Here is a 16,660-nt window from a genome sequence, read left to right as displayed (position 1 = left end):
CGTTATCACACGAACAAGAGTTACAGAAAGAAGCAAAATTAAGCAGAATTTAATAAGATCTACGCGAATCATGAAGTTAAATTATGTTACGTGAGAAGTCTCGTGAGAACAATTTGGAGTGTTATAGGTTTAAATATATATTATTTAAATTACACTCTTAATCTTGAATATTGATTATATTTCTGATTTATTAAATATGTGAGTCTTTATGCAAGCAAATCAATTATCAAGATTTGGTTTAAAAAAATTATTTTACACTGGTGTAAGAATAACCTATCATTTTTCTATGATTCAGTATCATTTTATACCAGTATAAATTACACTTTTATATAAGAATAACATATCATTTTTTTATGGGTCAGGATCATTTTACACTAGTGTAAATTACACTTTTAACATTAGTCGTTAATTCTATTTATATCTAATGACTCAAATTTATTATATATGTGAACCGTTAGATATCAACAAATTAATGACCTAGATTTGATGTAAGAATAACATGCCCCTTTTTCCTATATGTGATATTCATTTTTAATTTGTTATGCATAAAAAATTAATTTAAATATTATTTGTACAGTTATTTTCAACATCATTTTTGTTATTTGTTGCTATTATAATGAGTTTGATGTTTCTTATGTTATACGAGATGAAATTATCTTCTACATACATAAAAGCATGTTGGGCCACGTGAAGAGAAGAAAGATAAAAAAAAATGGATTCCACGTATCTTTATATATTTGTAAGAGATAAAATTATCTCATATAATATTTTTATAAGAGACATTAAACCATATTAAAATACCGTAGATTGACACGAGGGTAAGTACCAAATCAAAAATCACTATCACGAATGTAAAAAATATATAATATATGTAAATATCATTATCCTTATACTTTACCATATTATAATTTTAACTTAAGCTATTATAATTGTAAGAATCGAATTAAAAACAATTGTACGTATATACAAAGACTAAATTATTATTTATTTTTCTGCATATGAATTAAATTAAGAACAACTGTTGCAAATAGAAAGAAAAATATATTTTAATCTGAGGTCATATACACGTGTGTTATCAGCGGAGTCTATGTTTTGATGTCTTTAAAGGAAGATTGTCGGATTGCACAATTCAAATTCTTACAAGAAGAATGCGTTATAATGTTTCCAAAAAAAATGCGTTATAATTAAAACATTTAAGATATCTGACACTTTATAAATATGAGAGGTGCGATTTCTTACACTTAAATGCGCTGTACAATGTCTTTTACTCATAGTTCTTCTTTAAGAAGAAGAAGAAATTGTTCCAACACGCATTACTCACTTATCACTTATATACCATGTGAGCAAGTTCTTATTCTGTCTTCTATCTAATTAATCGAATTTAAAATTGTTAAATATTTTTTTTTTGGTAAACAATTTGTTAAATATTAAAATATCTGGAATTAAAAAAATTTATTGAAAAATATCTTGTAATCATATTTTTGTTCCGATCACGGCAAGTATACCTGTCGTACAAATAATAAAGTGAATGAGTAAAGCATCGTTTTCACGAGAATTGATTTATCAAGCAATAATTTATCTATGCGATCAAAGTTGGATCCACCTTAAGAGTTGTTTGGAATATGATTTAAATATTAAAAATGAAAAATAAAGCTACCAACTAATAACAATTATCAAGATCAAGAACGGATTAAAACCAAATATGCAAAAGTGTAACTAGGGTGTTGATTTTCCCAATGTCTTCCTAATGAATCTACCATTTCCTATAAATAACATTCAGTTCATGTTATTAACAATTCTTTCTAAATTAATTAAACCCTAATCCCTTGGTGATTTAGTCATTTACCCTATTCAAAATCTTAATCCCTTAGTGATTTCTCCTAGGGCAAGCATTAAGAACAATAATTAATGTCATAGATTTCATAAGTCTATCTAGATTACACAAAATATAGCAATTAATCATATCAAAATCCTACACTAATATCTCTATTGTCATGCAAGATTCATGTGTTTATCTATGATTGGTCAGTCCATAAACAAAACTAGGAATGACAAATGGATTAATTGAATAACATAAAACTAAATATCAATTACAAGAAAGGCATAAATATTTAAAGGAATTCATTGGTTCCATCTAACCCTAACTATAAAGAAATCTAGCTTGACATAGTCAAGGAAACTAAAAAAAAGATAAGAAACTAAACAAAAGAATAAAAAAAATGAAGTAATCAGTCTCCACGGCGAAGCCTTAACCATTCCTCCGCCTTCCTCTCCCCAGTGTTGTTCTGCCTCCAAAGTCGTCCAAGAATGATTAGAAAAAAATCTTATAGGGTGTTTTTTGTAACAGAAGATCTATGGGCCTTCAAAAATGACGTTGCTCGCTGAAGCGAGTAATTCGCAAGCAAACACTACTAAAAAAACCTTTTTTTTCGATATGGAAAAATTCTGACGAAAATAAAATTTTTGATGGAATTATCGACGAAAATGTAACCGTGGTATATATCTTCATTGGTAATGATTTTTTCGACGAAATTAGCGATTCCGTCGAAAATTGTCGACAGACATTATTTCCGTCGAAAATGAATGAAATTCCGTCAAAAAATCTGGTAAATGAATTAAATTCCGTCGAAAAATGTTGTAACAATTTTCGACGGAAAACAAATTCCGTCGAAAATTTTCAACGAAAAATGTATGAAATTCCGTCGAAAACTATTCTATCAATTTTTGACGATATTTGACGAAATTGATTTTCCGTCGATTTTTTTTTATTTCTCTCTACAAAATTAATATAAATTTATGTTTTGCACCTGATAAACAAAAATAATTAAAGTTGATAACATATCAAAATGAAATAATCTTAATATAATTACGTGTACAAAAGTCTCTGATATAGACTAATGAAAAGAGTCTTATAAATATCAAAATCTCTGCCATATACTAATCGAAAGAGTGTTATATGTAAAAATGTCTAAGACATATACTAATCAAAAGGGACATACATATACAAAAGTCCCTGTCATATACTAATCAAAAGAGTGTTATATCTATAAGTGTCCAAGACATATATGAATCAAAAAATACATACATATACAAAAGTCTGTCATATAGTACTCAAAACAGTCCATGTCATATACATCCAACCAAGATACAAAAGTCATATTGGTGGATGACGTGTATGATCATAGTCATCACGTAGGTCCTGAGACGGGGGCTGAGTCTCGTCGTCATCCTCAATATCTAAAAATGCCTCAGGAAGTCTTCGCATAAGCTTCTCCATTTTATCCATTCACCTCTGCATCATATACATGAGACTATCCTATTGCTCAACCATTTTCTGTGTGTGAAGGAAAAAATGAGAAAAACAAATGCAAACCAATCCCATTATCATTATACAGTACTCACTTGAAACAATACCAGACAAAAAAATTACAGGAAAAACCAAAGATTAAAAATATAATCCAGATGGATGAGAGAACCCAATGCATTGGTCACAAAAGATAAACTTTAACTATGATTATAGAATGACGATTCTCTAAACTATTTTGAATACATGACATAATCAAATGTTTGACAGAATGTTAAATTAAGGCAGAAACTAGGAAACTATTAGATCAGTTTACTGATTGAAAAGTCAGATAAATCTGGAATGTGGGTGAGTCAAGACACACAAGCAAGGAGTGAAGCCAGTAGAGTGTGAGAAGATACAAACAAACAAGAAGTAAATGAAAACTAATTATTAAGAATTTAGAACATTAACAAATTCTAAAGCCCTGTTGAGGTTAAACAAATGATGAACTTAGCAAAGATATACAGAATAATCTACACATAATTAGCTACATTATTGCCTCCAAAGACAACAATAGGGTTAGGGCACTTAACTAAACAAATTACAACTTAACAAAAATAACTAACCAAAAAACAATTATCTACAACTACCTTCAAAAATAAATTATATATGTCTATAGGATTATCAACACATAATGTTCTTGTCACGTAAGCTTATTGTAGATAAGTTTATCAACAACAACAGAGTATAACAAAAAGCAAACAACCCAAAAAATTCGTTCAATCAAACTTATTTACATGCATTTCCTCTATCTCTTTATATACAAAGATCAATTAAAATCACTGTACTGTATACTAGGGAAGTACCAAATTTAAAGTGATAGCTTTACCTAGTGTGCAAGCATGCATGAAGTCCTTGTAAGTAAAATCTCCAATACTTTGACAGAAACATTCAAAAACCTGAATTAGAAGCACAAACTGTGTCATAAGCAGTCTCCAAAAGCTAGAACATTCAATAACTATCTTTCAACTCCCAAAGAATAATAATACAATATATATAGATAAAATTAAGGACATGCCACATTAAGATATGAAATAACTCAGTGAATAGATCTATGGAGAGAAAGAAAGAGAGAGATCCTGGTTGAATGTTCATAAGTGAATTAGACTTATATATTTGTCTTATTTATAATGTGAGTAGAACTAATTTCATTTTGTTGGATTGTTTTTCTCAAACTATTATATATTCTAATCCACAACCAGAAGCCCAATTTTGTGCACAAGCTTAGCTCTTTTATTGATGTCATTCAATCAAGATTTAGTAGCCAAATTAATTTATATAATTACTCAAATGAGACTCAATACTCTGACCCAGTTAAATATTGCATTGTAAGAAAACATTTAATTTTTTCATTTAGATAGAACAAATCTTCACATGTTTTATATAAAAAAAGTAATCTCTTCATCATGACTTAAGAGATGCTAGAATTCTAAAGAGTTTTCTGGATTCTAATTAACCTCCATTTTGTATCAAGTATTATGATCCTAGTTTATTTCCCCTTCACAGATGAAAGAAACATTGTCGTTACATACTATACATTAGAATAAAAATTCAAACATAAATTGATTGAAAAACAACTTGTATATTAAAAATTAAGTATGCAAAGTACTCACAGGCCTGATTTTCGTCAAAGAATTCACAAATATAATTTATTTTTAATTTTTTTTTATAAAGTTTTCGACGAGATTCTTTTTCCGTCGAAAAATTTACAAATATAATTTTTTTTATTTAATTTTTATAAGATTTTCGACGGAATTAGTTTTCCGTCGAAAATTCACATATATAATCCATTTTTATTTATTTTTTATATGATTTTTGACAGAATTCATTTCCAGTCAAAAAAATTCGACGGAATATATTTTTCGTCAAAAATTCCGTGAAAAATTAAGACTTTTCTAGTAGTGAAATATGATCTGCTCACTAACTTGCTCGCTTCAAAGTCGTCCAAGAATGATTAGAAAAAAAATCTTATAGGGTGTTTTTTATAACAGAAGATCTATGGGCCTTCAAAAATGACGTTGCTCGCTGAAGCGAGTAAATTCGCAAGCAAATATTATCTGCTCACTAACTTACTCGCTGAAGCGAGCAAATTCAAGAGCTACAGAAGACAACAAAAATATGGTTTCATACTTTAGACATAACTTGAGCTATACTCGCTTAAATGATGTGATATTGGTCTCGTTTGAAAGATAAAATGAGATCTGTAACTTATATGAAATATACAAGATCCAAATCCATCATATTCAATACTAAATTGGCCGAAAGAAAGCTTCAAGAAGATTTTCACTAAATGGTTGCTTCTCATTTATTGCTTTAAGTCATTCTAACTTAATTATTGCTCAAATGCTCTATACTAGCAATTTAAACCTGAAACCAATATATTTTTATGTCATTGTCATATCAAACATATGAAAAACTCCAAAATCTTTTGCATTAAATATATACAACGTGTCTTTAACCATATTTATCAATATTTAGTGTACTTTTGGTAGTAAAGACATGATATAATTAAAACATAACAATTTTGATTATAACTTATTTTAAATAGAAAAAATAAATTCAAGGAAATTGTTATACTTACAATATTTATTTCTTTACAAACCACGTTTATTTATTTCAAAATTAAATCAACGACCCTTATTAATATAGTTTTATAACTGTTGTTTTAATTCTGATCCAACAACCATAAAAGATATTGTAAGATAAAAGATGTTATAAGTATAGGGTTTTTGACCCTTTTGCCCCTAATTAAATAATTAATAACCAATTTGCCCCTCCCCCAGAACTATCCACCATCCTGCCCCCATTTAGTCGATTATGTTGCACTTTTAATCGACTAAATGGGCTAAACTCAGAAATTATGAAACACAATTTTAGTCGACTAAAAACTCATCTTAATCGACTAAATTGTTTGCACTTTTAGTTGACTAAGCACATTATTTAGTCGACTAAATGTCGCAGATCAGGTTTTTAAAAAAAAACCCCATTTCGCAAAGGGGGTTATTTTCAAACCCTAATCGACTAAAAGGCTGCATTTCGTCCCCTCTCTCCAACCAAGTCCGAATCTCAACCCTTGAAGGTGCGATTGAAGCTTCCTTGGTTCACACTTGCGAAATCGACATTTAGGTAACGTATTCTGACTTGCATTTGGTTTTAAGTTTAGTTTTTATTTTGGTTTTCTTCATGCATTTGATTTATGTTTGCGGTTTTGTGGATTTAGGTTAGGGGTAGGGTGCTAAGTGTGTTGTGAGGGTGAGGGTTAGGGTTGATGTGGTGCCTTAGGCGTAGGGTTAGGGTTATGTTAGGGTTAGGGTTAGGGTTAGGGTTAGGGTTAGGGTTTACATTGCTGTTTTGGTTGGGTTGTAGTGTTTAGGGTTAGGAATGGGTTTTTGTGTTTTGTTTTAGGGTGTAGGGTGTAGGGTTAGGGTTAGGGTTAGGGTTAGGGTGGAGGGTTAGGGTTTCTGTTTCTGTTTTAGGGTTAGGGATTGGGTTTCTGATTTCTGTTTTATTTTAGGATTAGGTTTTGTTTTTTATATTGAATTTTAAATTTTTTGATATTGTTATTGTTCATTGATTTTTGTTTCCACTTGCATTGTAGGTACAGTTGTTCCCATGGCTGGCCGTAGAAGATCGTCTAGCACTGGAAATGAGAGACGACAAAAGCTACGACAAGACCATCCGTCTTCGTCAAGGCCACAAGAGGAAGACCCCGCTGCTGTGGACCTCCCATTCGGATACTTGTTCGAGAATGACCCGGTGGTTCATGAATCTTTTGTCCGTGACTTTGTTAACCGACCGATTTGTGGGGCCAAATCACTTGATACAGCCTTTTTTGAACAAGAAGGTTTTAACATTGTGAGGTGGTTGGAGGAATCACATCTTAGGACCTTGGCTGAACTGTCGTGTTCATATTCTGAGCTGCATGTACGGGCCTTCTACCATAATCTCAGCTACCATCACGGTGAGCTGAGGTCTAGGGTCTGCGGGGTGGACATCATCATGACGGCTCCGGTATGGTTGGAGTTACTGGGGTATGACTTTGATTCTGCGCAGACTGTGGAATATGACGCAGACAGCGGGACCATACTTCCAGGATATACACGCGGTGATGCCGTGCAGGAGCAGAGGAGAGTCCGTGGGCAACACATTGCCTATACGGTGGGGTTGCTTACTGTGGAGTCCCGCATACTACACTATGTCATCACCCACATTTTGTTTCCGCGAGCGTTCAATCATTCCAGGGTGTTGGAGCATGACATTCCCATCATGTGGGCTATCCGACATGGTACTTCGGTGAACTGGAGGCACTACGTGTGTTGGATGATGTATAAGGCCAAACACAAGGGTGCACTTCCATTTGCTTGTCTTGTTCAGAGGATATTGGAGCATTTTGATGTTCCCATGGGTAATGTGACCTTGAAGAAGACCACAGGGTATAATCATAAGTTTGGAAAACGTCTACTGGAGCAGTGCAAGATGACAAAGAACCCCCAAACAGGAGTGTGGCAGTTCACAGGTGCGGCTGATGTTGAGGTTCCTGATGTTGCTCCAGTTGTAGACATGGTTGACCCCGAGGTGGAGGATGATGATGACGATGATGATGAGGGTGACCAGCAGGAGATAGCTGAGCCTGAGGGTGGGTTTTCATTACGTGATGTCATGAAGGGCATAAACGCCACGCTGAAGAAAATAGGAAAAATGGCGCTGAAACACAAAAAATGGAGGAAGAGTCACGTGCAGAAGGGAAATGAAAGATTTAGACATATACAGGGACGGTTCAAGGGTGTTGAAGATAGGCTTGCTCGTCTAGAGCTTGGACGAGGACAACAGATTGAGGATGTTGCAGGGCAGGGGGCTGATGTGTCAGATGAGGATGACGAGGAGACGGCATCCGAGGAGGATGAGGATTAGATTTAGGGTTTATGTTTCTATTTTACGTTTCTAGTGTATGTTGTAATGTAATTGACTTCGGTCTTCCTATTTTACATTTGTAGCTTATGTAATATTATGGTTATGAAATGAACTATTTGATGTTCCCATCATGTTGTGAACCGTTTACGTAATTATTGTTGTTTTCTTGTTTACCTATTAAATGACAAATATCTTTTACCTTCATGTTTTCAATTTGTGTCTAATCACAGTCCAACGGGTCTAAACTGTCCAATGAAATTCAGAACAGGTGACCTTAACAGAGTTAAAATAAGAACACAAGTTTCGGATACCCTTAATTATTGCATTTTTGCAGTACATGCACATTCGTGGTTTATAACCTGTACAATACTATTTTGTACCTGAAAGTGTGTTCCCCAAGTCATTATATGCGTGTACATTGATATTCGATCGGTTCCGTGCCAAAAAAAATCGTGCAAAACAGAATGGGGTGTCAAAACCAGTTATTTAGTCGAGCAACCCGTACTGGTTTAGTCGACTACACAGTTTAGTCGACTAAACCAGTACGGGTTGCTCGACTAAATAACTGGTTTTGACACCCCATTCTGTTTTGCACGATTTTTTTTGGCACGGAACCGATCGAATATCAATGTACACGCATATAATGACTTGGGGAACACACTTTCAGGTACAAAATAGTATTGTACAGGATTCGTATGCGATTGGGTACGTATTACCCCAAACCGTTTGTTTACGCTCCCCGAAACTTGGTGATTTCATTTTTTGGTAATACTAGTATTAGTTATGAGTTTCAATCTATCAATATGGACCAATGTTAGATAATGGACTTAGAAATAAAATGTCAAATTACATAATTACTTAAACAGTAACACAAAGTAACATCACAATGTCTTACAAAAAATACATGAACTCTTACAAAAGACCTTAAATACATGCACAACATTGCTTCAGCTAGGATTAATCCTCATAGGACATGTACGTTTATTGTGACCAATTTGCTTGCAGGTGCTGCATCTAGTTTGACTGCTTGTGGGTTGGGACTCAACCCAATCCATTTCATTCTGTATCCTTGAAGACTTCGGTCTTCCTTGTGCACGAACCAAAGATGCATTTGGGATTAATGTTGGACCATCTATTTCTGGGATCAACAACTCATTACCCATTGGAAACCAATGTGCAGCATAGACCTTATCAATTTATGTAATTGAGAACACAGGATCGACATAGTCATAGTGGTTCAATTTTTCAACCTTGCACACCGCTAGCACATGCTTATAATGGCTGCACAGATTACATCAGAATCCAGCTGTCTATGGTCCCGAGTAAGGCCTTGGTTTAGGCAGGTGTGTTTTTTACCCCACTTACTAACAACCCAACTATTTCCATTCTTGGGCAACATAGCCCGCACGTACCAGGGACAACCATCATTATGGTGTCGACACTTCATCACAAATCTATGGTCATCACTTTTTGCCACCACAGCAGTACGATGAGACTTCATACAATATAATTTGACAGCATGTTGCATTTCAGATTTAGTTCGAAACTCTTGGTACAAATATAATGGGTCTCCTAAATGCCAGCCACCGTGGATGTCATCGTCGCCATACAATATCTCAGTCTCATCATTAGGGTGAGCCCAATTAATGAACGAATAGTGTAGGCTGTCGTTCCAAAATGGCTCAATCTCAGACCCTACGTCCAAATTTAAACTTATCCGTCAGTACGAAAGAAAACACAAATATATATATGCAAAATTAAAACTTTATATTACAATATTACCACTGCTAACATGGTCAACACGGAGCGGTGGCATAACCTGGGAACTCAAGTTTCCTGAACTAGTATCAGCGTCAAAATTTCCCTCTACGTCCGTATCTGAGGTGTCACCCAGCGGAATAACACTCTCGGGTTCACCATCGTCTTCACTGTCCATATCCTCGTCATGCCCATCCTCATCCTCGTCTATTTCCCTCAGTGGTATCTGACTTAAGACAGGTGCAGGTGCAGATAAACCGACCACTCTGTCTTCTTGACTTTGACTTCTTCCATGCACAGGTGCAGATGAAGATTGACCACCGTCTATTTCAACATATATCTCAATAAGGTTTTGAAATTTTCGGTCCACAATTGCATCTATGACACAATCCACATCTTCATCGTCACATATATCATTACCAATGTAGAATATAGCATCCTTACCAACTGTAGACTCTACCCTGGCGATCATCCGTTGAACGCCATGGCTCCCGTGTAGCCCCAATTTTTGGTTAATCCTCCCCTTCAACTCATTGTACGTAGTGCCCCGTTTGATTTTCAACATTTTCGTTTTTCCTTCAAATTGAACACCGTTGGGGCCTTCATAATGCTTTCCATCATAGTAAATCATGGTAACATACATGTTTGGACTTGAGCTCATCTTTCACACGAATTTTGGGGGTAGGAATCAGATTTTAGGGGTTAGGGTTCGGATTTGGGGGAAACAATTGAGAAATAAAGGAAAATGACAATGATTTCACAATTACTATGTCTTAGAGGTGGTGGGATGAAATTGAAGGGTGATTGGAAGGTTCCCAGCTGACAAACAAGAGAAAGAGACCAAGAGAGAAGTTTTGATTTCGAATATTTTGAAAATGAGCCCAAGAGAGGTCTGGATATAGGGTTTTTCGCGATCTTTAGTCGACTAAATAATGTGCTTAGTTGACTAAAAGTGCAAACAATTTAGTCGATTAAGATGAGTTTTTAGTCGACTAAAATTCGCGTTTCATAATTTCTGAGTTTAGCCTATTTAGTCGATTAAAAGTGCAACATAATCGACTAAATGGGGGCAGGATGGTGGATAGTTCTGGGGGAGGGGCAAATTGGTTATTAATTATTTAATTAGGGGTAAAAGGGTCAAAAACCCATAAGTATAAGTGTATAACTTTCCTCTAAATTCGAACAATTAAATAACACAATAAAGCATTAAGCGTTGAACGTAATTAAGGCAACATATGTTTTTAAGCCAATATTGTCCATGTTATGATGTTACCCAATAACATGTTTAATTAATAAGTAAGTCACTATAAGCATAAACTAAGAATAAGATTATGTGCTTAAAAGAAAAACACATGAAATTGGTCACTTTAGGTGATAAGTAAATTATAATTTTCAATGACAAAAGTATATTTAAATCCTACTTAAATTATTATATCAGAAAAAACATCTTCTAAATACGACTCCATTTAAGAGATTGGGCGTTCTTAATTTAATTTTTTTTTTCAAAAACAAAAAACAAAAACAAAAAATTGGATCGAGCATTTATGTAGGTGTGAGACTATAAGGTAGTAGTAATGACACAGTACAACGACAACACAGAGGATGCATATGGCGTAGTGTTCCCGTTATGGAGAGGGTCCCACATTGTCATTTTATTATGTAGTAGCAACTCGCAAGTAGCAAGTAGCAACCATATCTCAGGCTCGTTCGGTCCCCACACCTATCTGCACAATCAGACATTTCACACACTGCCACGACGCACATCACGTCACATGTGCTGTTGCTCTGCCTTCTGTTTTGTTCTGTCTTATTCTGTGTGCAAACGTCCACCAATAATATGATCCTTGCACGTGTATGTGTTGCTCAATCTCACTCATCCACGCTCTCCAAGCTTTCACTAGAAGTCAACGTTGTTCAACAAAGGCTAGCCCAGCCCACTACAGAAAAGTTTCGAGCCTGAATCCAAATACATGCCCTTTACAAACGGACATTTTCCTTTGTATCTATTTGCTTTACCATTACAAGGTTAAGTTATACTTAATCGGTTTAGATGAAACAGTGTCGAAAAATAATATTCGGAATTTGATTGTTCCTGATGATTTTTCATGATATGTTATTTTAATTAACCTATTCGAATAATATTTAGCTTATAAATAATTTTTGGCTCAAAAAAAATATGCGTTAAACATGCTCTTAAGTAGACATTATGATTGTCTGGTATAATAAAAATTTAAATTTGTTTAGTGCTTTATTCTTTAAGCAACTAATAAAGAATAATAAATGCTATTTTTATTATTAACATATGCCCTGAAGACACAAGTTAACAAAATGTTCATTATACTGGGGTCATACAAATATTTAATATTTTATTTTTTAAGTAATTAAAACCATTTAATGTGAGGTATTGCATGCTCTTTGATCAGTGTCTCTTACCAATGTTATTGACTACTGTTCACTAATAATTATGGAAATGGCTGTTTTAATATTTTTTCTCATTTTTCTTTTATTATCATTGATTCACCTTTATATGATTATGATTCTCTAAATAACATTATTATAATTTTTTTAGTATGAGAGAATCCAAATTCAATAATTATATAATAAATAAATATCCTGATTTCTTAAATAATAACTAAATAACTTTAAGGTCTTCTTAACTAGCCGGTGCTAGGTATTTAATACTCTATATCATATGCCTTTAATTACTTAAAAAAATAGAATCTTACATATTTTTTTTAATTTTTAATAATATACTAAATATTTTATTTCTTTTTTATTATTTTAATTATTAATTCATAAATAAACAATAGATGCTCTAAGTTTGTATGACTCAATAATTTTTTCAGCATTTAAAGAATAAAGTATTAAATACTTGTAGACTTCCAAATACACTAAACCTTTTTTTACTTTTTATTTAATACTTATTGTTTTAAAAATTTGAAGACATAAATATTAAATTTGTGAAAAATAATTATTATAATAATAATTTAAAATCTCTCATCATTAATATTTTTAATTTCTATTTATTAATGTAAAAGGTAATATTTATCATGGGAGAAGTGTTCCTGCTAATACCGGAGATAAAATAAATACTTCTTACTCAAAATAAATAGTGCCGTTGAGAAGATTAAGAGAGAGAAAAACATTTAAAAAAAACAAAAAAAAAACTTATTCCTTAAATCTAAAAAATGAAATATGGTCTAGTGATCCAATCAACCAATTTTTGTATACGACTATCCCAATATCCCTTTTAACTTCATAAAATTGATGGATCGATCATTCATGTGATTTGATTAATTACTATAAGATCTTTCTTTATCCCCAGCTACCTAAATTTCCTGTTTTAGGGCGCAAGGTCGCTCTCTAGAGCACTGTTGACTCGTTATGTGGGTTGAGTACTCGTATATATATCCGATTATGGGAAGCACACCACACCACAGATTCTCCATTTTATTTTGGTCCCTCCTTTAATCACGTACAACGCTGTACTAATCTCAATCCCTCTCTCTCTCTGCCTTTTATCTTTTATTTTAATTTAGGAGGTTTCATGCCTGCTTGTCCCTCGTACTTGGCGCTTCATGCTTCGCACTTCTCGTGTCACCTTATATTTAATGCCGATGTTAGTCTTGTCCATTTCGTGCCCATAAAATTGGTTAAACATGATGGGCTGTTGCAGAAAAATTATTTGTCTTTAGCGATGCTTTTGAATAAATAAATAAATAAATATAGGCGATCTAATTTCTTAACTCTATATATTAATATATGTAATATGCTCACCCTTTAAAATAAAGTAGGCAGAAAGATAAGTGACATAATATTAAATTATAAAGGTTAATTTGCAAATTATTTGAGTCAATTTAGGGCATTTAGCAAATTATATAAGATTTCATTTTTTTGTTACTTAATTTAAATTATAATTAGGTTTCATGTAACTTTACATCTCATTGCTATTATATATATGGTTGGTGGAAAAAATAAACGCAATGACATTTTTGTCATTAATAATGTTTAAAAAAGGATGAAAAAATTATCAATTACAAATGTTTGAAGTTGAAATGAATAAATTTGTAAAAGTATAACTCCATAGAATAATTTGTTAAAATTACAAAGAAATATCAAACAATTTACAATTAGATCTAAATTAAATAATAAACAAGCATATTAAAAATATATAAAACCTTTTTTTATACAATATACAATAACAATTGTGGAGTTTGAACCTATGACTTCGTATAAATTACTCAAATCATTTGCTACTAATAAAAAAATATTTCTTCTATTGTTAGGTGTACAGTATACGCACGTTGACACACAACGTTGAGATTGAGATTAATTCACTGCAACTAAAGATTCGGAATGGAATTGCATACTTAATACTTGCGACGGGAAAAAACAAATAGTTTTCATTTTGTTTTTTGTGAAATAAGAAAACAAATAGGTCTTTGAAGTTCGAAGTAGTGTAGAATTGATAACTTTTGCCACCTTCACCCGCTCCTTTTGGTATAGTCTATAGGATCCAAGGTTGAACGAAGGTAGGGCCTACGAAGAGGATAAGATATGTGGCTAGCTATTAGCTATTAGCTATTAAGCACTCATTTAGGGTCTGTTTTGAGTGATATTATTTTTAGTCTTTTTTTTTTTCTTATAAGTACAAATTAAGTGAAATAAATTTGTACAAAAGTTCTTATAATAAAAGAATTTTTTTATAATGAAAAAAAGGTCAAAAACTCTTAAGATGAACTTTTTTAAAGCTGTACCATTTTTTTTAAATATGTTTTTTTTTAAATGAATAGGTTTTAAATAACTTTTAACCTAAAAATTTTATATAATCATTAAACATGTTGTAGCTTTATTTTTAAAGGTTTTTTTTTTTTTTTTTTTTTTTTAGTTTTTAGCTTAAAAAAAGAGGTACCAAATAAGCTCTTAACATATTAAGGATATGCTTGATAGCCTTCTCAAAATCAGTTTTTTTTTTTTTAATTTTTGTTCCAGAAAACAGAAAGAGATAGAAATAATGTTTGACAAAATTGGTTTATTTTTTTATTCCCGATAATGAATTGGTTCAATTTATGTGCCGATGAATAGAAAAAAGTAATTTTCTTTTTTTTGTTCTCGGTCACAAAATCAGAAACACTTATATTTTTCAATCACTCTCCACTAGTATCATCATCACCGTCCTGACACGAGCAATGCCACCATTGTTGCTATCAACGTCGTACTACCATCGCCGTTATCACCATCACGATGCTACCGCCACACCATCACCGATCAACACCATCACTACACCATACCACCACCATCACCATCACCGCAGCCACTGCCGTCAACGCCACTACTATTACCACGCCACCGCCACCACTACTACCACTACCACCACCACTATGCTACCATCATCGTCACCATTACCACCACTATCGTCGTAGTCACCACCGCCGCCAACATCACCACGACCACGACCACCATCCCCACCTTTGCCACACTATTGCCATGCTACAACCACCACCACAACACCATATGAAAAGAAAAATGATGATCTGAAAATTTTCGTATTCTATTATTTATTGTATTATCAAACGCAATTTTCATTTTTGGAATAAAAATAGAATATGTTATCAAACATATTTTTTTCCTTAAAAATTGTTTCAAAGTACAAAAATAGAAAAGAATTTTTTTCTATAAACAATGTCAAGAAATAGATTGATTGTCATGCACACTCTAAGCAATCTGTCCACTAAATTAATATAGAATAGTAGTATTTTTTTTTGGAAATTAATTTTCACAATATATATTTCAGCAAACTAGCTCGAATTATCATTAACTAAATATACAAATTAAGACAGCTGGTCGTGCTATATATCTAAGAATCTCTTAGTAATAATGTCAAATCATTTATTTAATTATTTACAATTGTGGCATTGTAATTTAATCATATTACCTTACTATCAAAGCTCACAACTAATGTCCAAGTCCTGGTAGTTTTATGAATTATGTCCTTCACAAGAATTCACATTGCAATCCTGCCTAATTGTTAATTACTAATATTTGGCATTGACTTCGATTTTTAAAGAGAGAAATATTATTGACAATATAATTTTTTTATAATAACCTAATCAAGGGATTAAATTTTTATATTATCAATTAAGGGTCTCGACTTCATTAAAATTTATCTTATCAGTAAAAATGTTGAAAGGACAAAAAAAATCCAACTTAGATACGTACAAAATGACATATGTAATATTTTTAATTTGATAGGTATTATTAAAATTTTTTTTAATATAGTTGAGTTGCTTAATTAATTATAAAATAATTTTGAAGTTGTTAAATAGTATTTTAAAACAAAATTCTTAATTAAAGTATTTGTACTCTTATTGGATGGGCTATTGGAGCAGCCATAACCACGTGTGTTACATCCTGTTTGTTTGGACTTTTAGAAAAAATAATTTTTATCTCTTCTTTATTTTAGAAGTATTATTTACAAAGTTAAAGTTATTTATATTTTTATAAAAATATTTGGCTTTTGACGTCTACTTTTTTTAAAAGTTAAAATTTTTAGCTTATAAGAAAAAAGTAAATTATTGATTTTTTTTAAAAAAAAATATCCAAATGAACTTAAAGTAAAAAATATTTTTTTCTTAAAAAAAAATA

This window comes from Gastrolobium bilobum, unplaced genomic scaffold (assembly GCF_033153095.1).
Source record: "Gastrolobium bilobum isolate Gb01-03AN ecotype WA unplaced genomic scaffold, APGP_CSIRO_Gbil_v1 utg15403, whole genome shotgun sequence".
Lineage (NCBI taxonomy): Eukaryota > Viridiplantae > Streptophyta > Magnoliopsida > Fabales > Fabaceae > Gastrolobium > Gastrolobium bilobum.
This window is presented reverse-complemented; position numbering follows the sequence as displayed.